The 9939-nt window shown below is 46.4% G+C and overlaps 1 protein-coding gene and 1 long non-coding RNA gene across 3 annotated transcripts in view; one reads left to right on the top strand and one right to left on the bottom strand.

Annotated features, from left to right (window-relative positions):
* The window catches only part of ZNF790 (zinc finger protein 790), a 34068-nt gene extending 25841 nt beyond the window's left edge, over positions 1 to 8227 (bottom strand). Inside the window, exon 1 of one of the 2 annotated variants that reach the window (XM_011950628.1) lies at positions 8138 to 8227. The gene's annotated coding sequence lies outside the window, so the exon portion shown is untranslated. Of the gene's footprint in view, positions 1 to 7121; positions 7435 to 8137 lie in introns of those variants that run through there. The other variant, XM_011950627.1, reaches the window with a different exon arrangement.
* Positions 8228 to 8326: 99 nt separating this feature from the next.
* The window catches only part of LOC105517886, a 42106-nt gene continuing 40493 nt past the window's right edge, over positions 8327 to 9939 (top strand). The window contains exons 1-2 of the long non-coding RNA XR_001002735.1: positions 8327 to 8408; positions 9258 to 9332. This is a non-coding gene — a long non-coding RNA (uncharacterized LOC105517886). The remainder of the gene's footprint in view (positions 8409 to 9257; positions 9333 to 9939) is intronic.

Below are 9939 nucleotides of genomic sequence, written 5' to 3' on the forward strand. Positions count from 1 at the left end.
GCCACCTACCATACTAATCTCAAGCCAGAAGGGACCCTGGGCGACAGAGCCAGACTCCGTCTCAAAAAAAAAAAAAAAAAACGGATTGAGGGAATGAGTCCAGCCCTTCAGTACCTTCTGACAAGTGGGGACACAGCATTCCTCCCCTCTGGAGGATGCAGCAACGAGGTCCCATCTTGGAAGCAGAGATCAGACCTAGCAGACACCAATCCTGCTGGCATCTCGATCTTGAACTTCCCAACCTCCAGAACTGTGGGAAATAATTTTCCATTATTTACAAATTACTTAGTCTCAGGTATTTTGCTATAGAAGTACTAAGGGACTAAGACACTTCAGTTCCTGAAATAGCACCAGAGTAATAAATGTGAAAGATGTCTTGATTGTTCATAACCAACCCCTTTCAACCACAAGTGAGTTAATGAGGTGATGTTGGGAAAGCCCCTACATAACCACAGGATATGGCAACCAAACATGTGATGAGAAGGTTGGAAAGTTCTGCCCTATCCCGTGACTTCTGGGGGAAAGGAAAAGGGTTGAAGGTTGAACTCATCACCAATCGCTGCTGATTTAATTAATCATGCCTATGTAATGAAGTCTCCATAAAAACACAAAGGGCTGTGTTCAAACAGCTTATTTCCCAGACCTCCCACAGGCATTTTATTTTTTCTGTTCTTTAGGAGACATTGGTGGGGTAAACATACAAAAATGTGATTGCCTCATTCAACCAAGAGTCTTAGCCACAATTAAAAGATGTTCAGACGGAGCTGCACAGGAATGTGATGCTGCAGAACTAGAGCAACAGAGCCACATTAGATATAGATCGCTTCCCTGTATAGTCCAAATTTTGTTGTTTTTGTTTTTTGGGTCTTTGTTAGTTTTAAGGAGCGGAGAGTTTAATAGGCAAGAAGGAAGGGAGAAGACAGTAGGAAGAAGTTCCCCCATACAGAGATGGGGTTGGGGGGGGACTGCAATCTCAGTTCACAGTAACCTCTGCCTCCCGGGTTCAAGCCATTCTCCTGTGTCAGCCTCCCTAGCAGCTGGGATTACAGGCGCACACCACCATGCCCGGCTAATTTTTTATTTTCAGTAGAGACAGGATTTCGCCATATTGGCCAGGCTGGTCTCAAACTCCTGGCATCAAGTGATCCACCCGCCTCGGTTTCCCAAAGTGCTGGGATTACAGGCATGAGCCACTGCACTCATGCTGGTTTTTTTCTTTCTTTCTTTCTTTCTTTTTTTTTTTGTAGAGAGTATGCTGTTCAGGCTGGTCTCAAACTCCTGGCATCAAGTGATCCACCCGCCTCGGTTTCCCAAAGTGCTGGGATTACAGGCATGAGCCACTGCACTCATGCTGGTTTTTTTCTTTCTTTCTTTCTTTCTTTTTTTTTTTGTAGAGAGTATGCTGTTCAGGCTGGTCTCAAACTCCTGGCATCAAGTGATCCACCCGCCTCGGTTTCCCAAAGTGCTGGGATTACAGGCATGAGCCACTGCACTCATGCTGGTTTTTTTCTTTCTTTCTTTCTTTCTTTTTTTTTTTGTAGAGAGTATGCTGTTCAGGCTGGTCTCAAACTCCTGGCATCAAGTGATCCACCCGCCTCGGTTTCCCAAAGTGCTGGGATTACAGGCATGAGCCACTGCACTCATGCTGGTTTTTTTCTTTCTTTCTTTCTTTCTTTTTTTTTTTGTAGAGAGTATGCTGTTCAGGCTGGTCTCAAACTCCTGGCATCAAGTGATCCACCCGCCTCGGTTTCCCAAAGTGCTGGGATTACAGGCATGAGCCACTGCACTCATGCTGGTTTTTTTCTTTCTTTCTTTCTTTCTTTTTTTTTTTGTAGAGAGTATGCTGTTCAGGCTGGTCTCAAACTCCTGGCATCAAGTGATCCACCCGCCTCGGTTTCCCAAAGTGCTGGGATTACAGGCATGAGCCACTGCACTCATGCTGGTTTTTTTCTTTCTTTCTTTCTTTCTTTTTTTTTTTGTAGAGAGTATGCTGTTCAGGCTGGTCTCAAACTCCTGGCATCAAGTGATCCACCCGCCTCGGTTTCCCAAAGTGCTGGGATTACAGGCATGAGCCACTGCACTCATGCTGGTTTTTTTCTTTCTTTCTTTCTTTCTTTTTTTTTTTGTAGAGAGTATGCTGTTCAGGCTGGTCTCAAACTCCTGGCATCAAGTGATCCACCCGCCTCGGTTTCCCAAAGTGCTGGGATTACAGGCATGAGCCACTGCACTCATGCTGGTTTTTTTCTTTCTTTCTTTCTTTCTTTTTTTTTTTGTAGAGAGTATGCTGTTCAGGCTGGTCTCAAACTCCTGGCATCAAGTGATCCACCCGCCTCGGTTTCCCAAAGTGCTGGGATTACAGGCATGAGCCACTGCACTCATGCTGGTTTTTTTCTTTCTTTCTTTCTTTCTTTTTTTTTTTGTAGAGAGTATGCTGTTCAGGCTGGTCTCAAACTCCTGGCATCAAGTGATCCACCCGCCTCGGTTTCCCAAAGTGCTGGGATTACAGGCATGAGCCACTGCACTCATGCTGGTTTTTTTCTTTCTTTCTTTCTTTCTTTTTTTTTTTGTAGAGAGTATGCTGTTCAGGCTGGTCTCAAACTCCTGGCATCAAGTGATCCACCCGCCTCGGTTTCCCAAAGTGCTGGGATTACAGGCATGAGCCACTGCACTCATGCTGGTTTTTTTCTTTCTTTCTTTCTTTCTTTTTTTTTTTGTAGAGAGTATGCTGTTCAGGCTGGTCTCAAACTCCTGGCATCAAGTGATCCACCCGCCTCGGTTTCCCAAAGTGCTGGGATTACAGGCATGAGCCACTGCACTCATGCTGGTTTTTTTCTTTCTTTCTTTCTTTCTTTTTTTTTTTGTAGAGAGTATGCTGTTCAGGCTGGTCTCAAACTCCTGGCATCAAGTGATCCACCCGCCTCGGTTTCCCAAAGTGCTGGGATTACAGGCATGAGCCACTGCACTCATGCTGGTTTTTTTCTTTCTTTCTTTCTTTCTTTTTTTTTTTGTAGAGAGTATGCTGTTCAGGCTGGTCTCAAACTCCTGGCATCAAGTGATCCACCCGCCTCGGTTTCCCAAAGTGCTGGGATTACAGGCATGAGCCACTGCACTCATGCTGGTTTTTTTCTTTCTTTCTTTCTTTCTTTTTTTTTTTGTAGAGAGTATGCTGTTCAGGCTGGTCTCAAACTCCTGGCATCAAGTGATCCACCCGCCTCGGTTTCCCAAAGTGCTGGGATTACAGGCATGAGCCACTGCACTCATGCTGGTTTTTTTCTTTCTTTCTTTCTTTCTTTTTTTTTTTGTAGAGAGTATGCTGTTCAGGCTGGTCTCAAACTCCTGGCATCAAGTGATCCACCCGCCTCGGTTTCCCAAAGTGCTGGGATTACAGGCATGAGCCACTGCACTCATGCTGGTTTTTTTCTTTCTTTCTTTCTTTCTTTTTTTTTTTGTAGAGAGTATGCTGTTCAGGCTGGTCTCAAACTCCTGGCATCAAGTGATCCACCCGCCTCGGTTTCCCAAAGTGCTGGGATTACAGGCATGAGCCACTGCACTCATGCTGGTTTTTTTCTTTCTTTCTTTCTTTCTTTTTTTTTTTGTAGAGAGTATGCTGTTCAGGCTGGTCTCAAACTCCTGGCATCAAGTGATCCACCCGCCTCGGTTTCCCAAAGTGCTGGGATTACAGGCATGAGCCACTGCACTCATGCTGGTTTTTTTCTTTCTTTCTTTCTTTCTTTTTTTTTTTGTAGAGAGTATGCTGTTCAGGCTGGTCTCAAACTCCTGGCATCAAGTGATCCACCCGCCTCGGTTTCCCAAAGTGCTGGGATTACAGGCATGAGCCACTGCACTCATGCTGGTTTTTTTCTTTCTTTCTTTCTTTCTTTTTTTTTTTGTAGAGAGTATGCTGTTCAGGCTGGTCTCAAACTCCTGGCATCAAGTGATCCACCCGCCTCGGTTTCCCAAAGTGCTGGGATTACAGGCATGAGCCACTGCACTCATGCTGGTTTTTTTCTTTCTTTCTTTCTTTCTTTTTTTTTTTGTAGAGAGTATGCTGTTCAGGCTGGTCTCAAACTCCTGGCATCAAGTGATCCACCCGCCTCGGTTTCCCAAAGTGCTGGGATTACAGGCATGAGCCACTGCACTCATGCTGGTTTTTTTCTTTCTTTCTTTCTTTCTTTTTTTTTTTGTAGAGAGTATGCTGTTCAGGCTGGTCTCAAACTCCTGGCATCAAGTGATCCACCCGCCTCGGTTTCCCAAAGTGCTGGGATTACAGGCATGAGCCACTGCACTCATGCTGGTTTTTTTCTTTCTTTCTTTCTTTCTTTTTTTTTTTGTAGAGAGTATGCTGTTCAGGCTGGTCTCAAACTCCTGGCATCAAGTGATCCACCCGCCTCGGTTTCCCAAAGTGCTGGGATTACAGGCATGAGCCACTGCACTCATGCTGGTTTTTTTCTTTCTTTCTTTCTTTCTTTTTTTTTTTGTAGAGAGTATGCTGTTCAGGCTGGTCTCAAACTCCTGGCATCAAGTGATCCACCCGCCTCGGTTTCCCAAAGTGCTGGGATTACAGGCATGAGCCACTGCACTCATGCTGGTTTTTTTCTTTCTTTCTTTCTTTCTTTTTTTTTTTGTAGAGAGTATGCTGTTCAGGCTGGTCTCAAACTCCTGGCATCAAGTGATCCACCCGCCTCGGTTTCCCAAAGTGCTGGGATTACAGGCATGAGCCACTGCACTCATGCTGGTTTTTTTCTTTCTTTCTTTCTTTCTTTTTTTTTTTGTAGAGAGTATGCTGTTCAGGCTGGTCTCAAACTCCTGGCATCAAGTGATCCACCCGCCTCGGTTTCCCAAAGTGCTGGGATTACAGGCATGAGCCACTGCACTCATGCTGGTTTTTTTCTTTCTTTCTTTCTTTCTTTTTTTTTTTGTAGAGAGTATGCTGTTCAGGCTGGTCTCAAACTCCTGGCATCAAGTGATCCACCCGCCTCGGTTTCCCAAAGTGCTGGGATTACAGGCATGAGCCACTGCACTCATGCTGGTTTTTTTCTTTCTTTCTTTCTTTCTTTTTTTTTTTGTAGAGAGTATGCTGTTCAGGCTGGTCTCAAACTCCTGGCATCAAGTGATCCACCCGCCTCGGTTTCCCAAAGTGCTGGGATTACAGGCATGAGCCACTGCACTCATGCTGGTTTTTTTCTTTCTTTCTTTCTTTCTTTTTTTTTTTGTAGAGAGTATGCTGTTCAGGCTGGTCTCAAACTCCTGGCATCAAGTGATCCACCCGCCTCGGTTTCCCAAAGTGCTGGGATTACAGGCATGAGCCACTGCACTCATGCTGGTTTTTTTCTTTCTTTCTTTCTTTCTTTTTTTTTTTGTAGAGAGTATGCTGTTCAGGCTGGTCTCAAACTCCTGGCATCAAGTGATCCACCCGCCTCGGTTTCCCAAAGTGCTGGGATTACAGGCATGAGCCACTGCACTCATGCTGGTTTTTTTCTTTCTTTCTTTCTTTCTTTTTTTTTTTGTAGAGAGTATGCTGTTCAGGCTGGTCTCAAACTCCTGGCATCAAGTGATCCACCCGCCTCGGTTTCCCAAAGTGCTGGGATTACAGGCATGAGCCACTGCACTCATGCTGGTTTTTTTCTTTCTTTCTTTCTTTCTTTTTTTTTTTGTAGAGAGTATGCTGTTCAGGCTGGTCTCAAACTCCTGGCATCAAGTGATCCACCCGCCTCGGTTTCCCAAAGTGCTGGGATTACAGGCATGAGCCACTGCACTCATGCTGGTTTTTTTCTTTCTTTCTTTCTTTCTTTTTTTTTTTGTAGAGAGTATGCTGTTCAGGCTGGTCTCAAACTCCTGGCATCAAGTGATCCACCCGCCTCGGTTTCCCAAAGTGCTGGGATTACAGGCATGAGCCACTGCACTCATGCTGGTTTTTTTCTTTCTTTCTTTCTTTCTTTTTTTTTTTGTAGAGAGTATGCTGTTCAGGCTGGTCTCAAACTCCTGGCATCAAGTGATCCACCCGCCTCGGTTTCCCAAAGTGCTGGGATTACAGGCATGAGCCACTGCACTCATGCTGGTTTTTTTCTTTCTTTCTTTCTTTCTTTTTTTTTTTGTAGAGAGTATGCTGTTCAGGCTGGTCTCAAACTCCTGGCATCAAGTGATCCACCCGCCTCGGTTTCCCAAAGTGCTGGGATTACAGGCATGAGCCACTGCACTCATGCTGGTTTTTTTCTTTCTTTCTTTCTTTCTTTTTTTTTTTGTAGAGAGTATGCTGTTCAGGCTGGTCTCAAACTCCTGGGCTCAAGTGATCCTCCTGCCTCAGCCTTCCAAAGTGCTTGGGATCACTAGGCATGAACCACCATGCTCGGCCTTTCCTGCCATTGTTAAAAGCTTCAGGATTAGATTTTACATCAGCATTTCCTGTTGTCATATACTTCCCGTCATCATATTTCAGCAACCTCTACCACTTCCCAAAGTTTCTGGCTTAAAAAATTATTGATTTCCTCCTAGTTCCCCTTTCTGTCAGTTTTTAAATTTTATATTTGTTTTCAAATGAGTCATCACATTGATTTTAAAAATTTAAACAAGATTATAGTGAAAAAAGGAGGTTTCCCTTTCACAGTTTATCTTCCCCATATGCATAATGACGGTTTTTTTTTTTAAACTACTTTGAGTACTCATACTGATTTTGTATTCTAGTTCAGAAGAAATGTCTGAATGTTAAATGTTTACATAAAAATGCTATTTTATTATACCCGTAATGGAGCTTTCCCCCTTTGAAATTGCTGCTCCAGGAAGATACAACCTTATCACAATTTAAAGAGAAAATGAGGCTTGAAGGTTCAGATTCCTCCACAGTCACAGTAGCAGCTACCCATGCAGTGACCCACATTTAGGTGATTACACACACTCATACACAGATGCATACACGATCTTGCCCCCAACCTCCACACACTCCATATGACCTCCCCACCCGCAAAGCTGCACACATCTTGACCTCACCTCTCTCACACACACACACCAATCTTACTGGCACGCGGTTTCTTTCACTCAACTACCCAGACACCCCTCATCTCACCAGCACAAGCAGTCCCACCGCAGTCTTACACACACTCGAGCCTTCCTTTGCCCAGTCTCGCATGCGTGACTGGGATCGCGGATTTGTCCCTTTCCGACTCCCCATCCTGGTTCGGTCTCAGACGCTCAGGTCCCATACTGGGGTGCACTCTCCCGGCTCCTCCACATGCTACGCAGCTGGCCGCCTCAAGAGCGTCTGCGTGCTTCCAGCATTTAGTGGAATTCCAAGCAGCCTCCGGGGCACAGTTAGTCTAGTCACTGCGGCCAGACTCCCGCCTCAGGACCCAGAGGACGCAGCCCACTTTGGCTGGGCCCATCCAGTCTTCGGCGAGGCTTGGACTACGTTTCCCCGGAGACCTTGCGGTCCAGTATGTCTCCCGGGGAGGGGCGGAAGCCCGGGAGCCGCCCTCTGAGGCTGGGCGGGGTGAAAGCAAACTTGCTCCAGAGGAGTTAAACAGGCAAGAAGGACTTGGTTAAAGACTACTGCAAGCCGGGCGCGGTGGCTCAAGCCTGTAATCCCAGCACTTTGGGAGGCCGAGACGGGCGGATCACGAGGTCAGGAGATCGAGACCATCCTGGCTAACACGGTGAAACCCCGTCTCTACTAAAAACTACAAAAAACTAGCCGGGCGAGATGGCGGGCGCCTATAGTCCCAGCTACTCGGGAGGCTGAGGCAGGAGAATGGCGTGAACCCGGGAGGCGGAGCTTGCAGTGAGCTGAGATCTGGCCACAGCACTCCAGCCTGGGTGACAGAGCGAGACTCCATCTCAAAAAAAAAAAAAAAAAAAAAAAAAAAGACTATTGCAATAGTCAACTTCCAATACAACAGCAGCTGGAGATTTATAACTAACGGGCTGGGTGAAGGAATTAAAGCATGGTAAATTGTAGAGGAACTCAAGTATCAAGGGTGGGGGGATTGTTGCTAAACTAGCTTAGCTGGATTCTTGCTGAAGTGGAGTTCGCAGGCTATGGAGGAGGTCTGGCCAAACAAAAAGGATTCAGAGGAGCCTGACTAAAGCTTGGTCTAGGGAGTCCTTGTCAGGTGAGTCTCCCAGAAGGCTCCGATGGGCAGCTCACCTCAAATATTTAGTTTTGTTGGTGCCAGATTCCGCGCCACGGGAATCGGGATGGCTGGGCTGTGTAGCTTTCGGCATCCTGTCGCTTTCTGGACTACACTTCCCAGAAGCCTCTAGGCTCAGGGCTCTCTCCCGCGATAACTAGATTGTCTCTTGAGGAGTGGGCGGGATCTTCCCGCGGGTTTGGGCTAGCGGCCTTGGGGCTTTGTGAGGTAGCTGGGCTCGACTTGTTTGGATTCCAGTGGAGCGGAGCTGACCCTACCCGAACAGGCGTAAGTGAGGCTGCTCGGAGCCTGGGACGACAGGAACTCCCGACCTGTGTGGGCTGCGTGGGGAGCAGGCTAAGGAGCGATTGTGAGGAGTGTGTACGGTTGTGACTGGGGATGTCTCTGTGGTGGGCGTGTATCTGTGCGACCGTGTATGGAACTGTGAGGGCGGGGAGGACTTTTTGTTTATGTTTGTGCGGGTGTGAGTGGAGTTTAATTGTGACCGGGTTGGGCACTGTGTTTGCGAGTGTGAGGTTCCTGTGTGTGTGTTTATTACTATTTGCGGAACTGTGTGTAGTATGCCTTAATTGTGAGGTTTGTGGCTGCTTCAGTGTGTGTGTGTGCGCGCGCGCGCGCGTTGGTGATATTGTTGATGTAGGGTGCGTGTGACATAGTTGTCATTCCGATCCCAAGGTGTATGTCACTGGGAGTTTGAGTGAGAGATGTCCACGGACTCTGCAGTTGTGTCCGTGTCTGCCCCCGTTGTGTGTGTGAGTGTGTGATTGTGTGACCATGTGCAGCCTGTTGTGTTTAGGTTTGGGGTGCCTGTGACGTTTATGTCCCCATGGTGTGAGTGAGTGAGTTTGTGTGACTATGTGTCCATATAGCCAATGTAGGTATGGGGAGTCTCTGTCTTTGTGACTTCAGCCACTGGAGACCTCTGTGAGCTCAGAAACAGATTCTGCCCAGAACGACATTGACCCTGCCCGGATTGAGCAGGACGTCCTAGACTTCTTTGACTTTACTCTGTAGGTGGTGGGCAGTAGGGGCTGAGCCAAGATAACTTCTGACATAGTCAAACCGGATCTCTCTCAGAAGAACCTGATGTTTCCTGACTCCTTTCTCCTTCCTTAGCTCTGCCCTGCTTGGATAGAGACCTCCGGAGAGGAGTAAAGAATGACTGTTGAACATCCTCAAGGCACCTGCAAGGTAGCTTGTCCTTTCCTCTTGTTTCCTGAAATCCCTTTTTCTTTGTCAGGACATAGTTGCTTTCCTTCTCTTGAAAATTCTTGCTTATCAGATGACCTGATCCTTGGAATTTCCCTTTTGAGAAAATGTGGTGTCTTCAAACCCCACCTCCCACACGTGATTTTCTCTTACTAATTTGTCAGACAATTTTAATTTTTCTTTTTTTTCTCTCTCTTTCTTTTATTTTTATTTTTTAGTCTTTTGAGACAGAATCTGGCTCTGTCGCCCAGGCTGGAATGCAGTGGCGCGATCTTGGCTTACTACAGCTTCCACCTCCCGGACTCAAGCAATTCTCTTGTCTCAGCCTCCCGAGTAGCTGGAATTACAGGCATATGCCACCAAGCCTGGCTAATTTTTCTATTTTTAGTAGAGACAGAGTTTCACCATGTTGCCCAGGCTGGGCTCGCACTCCTGGGCACAATCTGTCCGCCTGCCTAAACCTCCCAAAGTGCTGGGATTACAGGTGTGAGCCACCGCACTCGGTTTTAATTTTTTTTTATGCTATCTTTTTAAAAAATGTGATCTCTTTCAGATTATAAAAGTAAAACATGACTTTTTTTTTTTTTTT

Source organism: Colobus angolensis, unplaced genomic scaffold (genome assembly GCF_000951035.1).
Source record: "Colobus angolensis palliatus isolate OR3802 unplaced genomic scaffold, Cang.pa_1.0 Scaffold31, whole genome shotgun sequence".
Lineage (NCBI taxonomy): Eukaryota > Metazoa > Chordata > Mammalia > Primates > Cercopithecidae > Colobus > Colobus angolensis.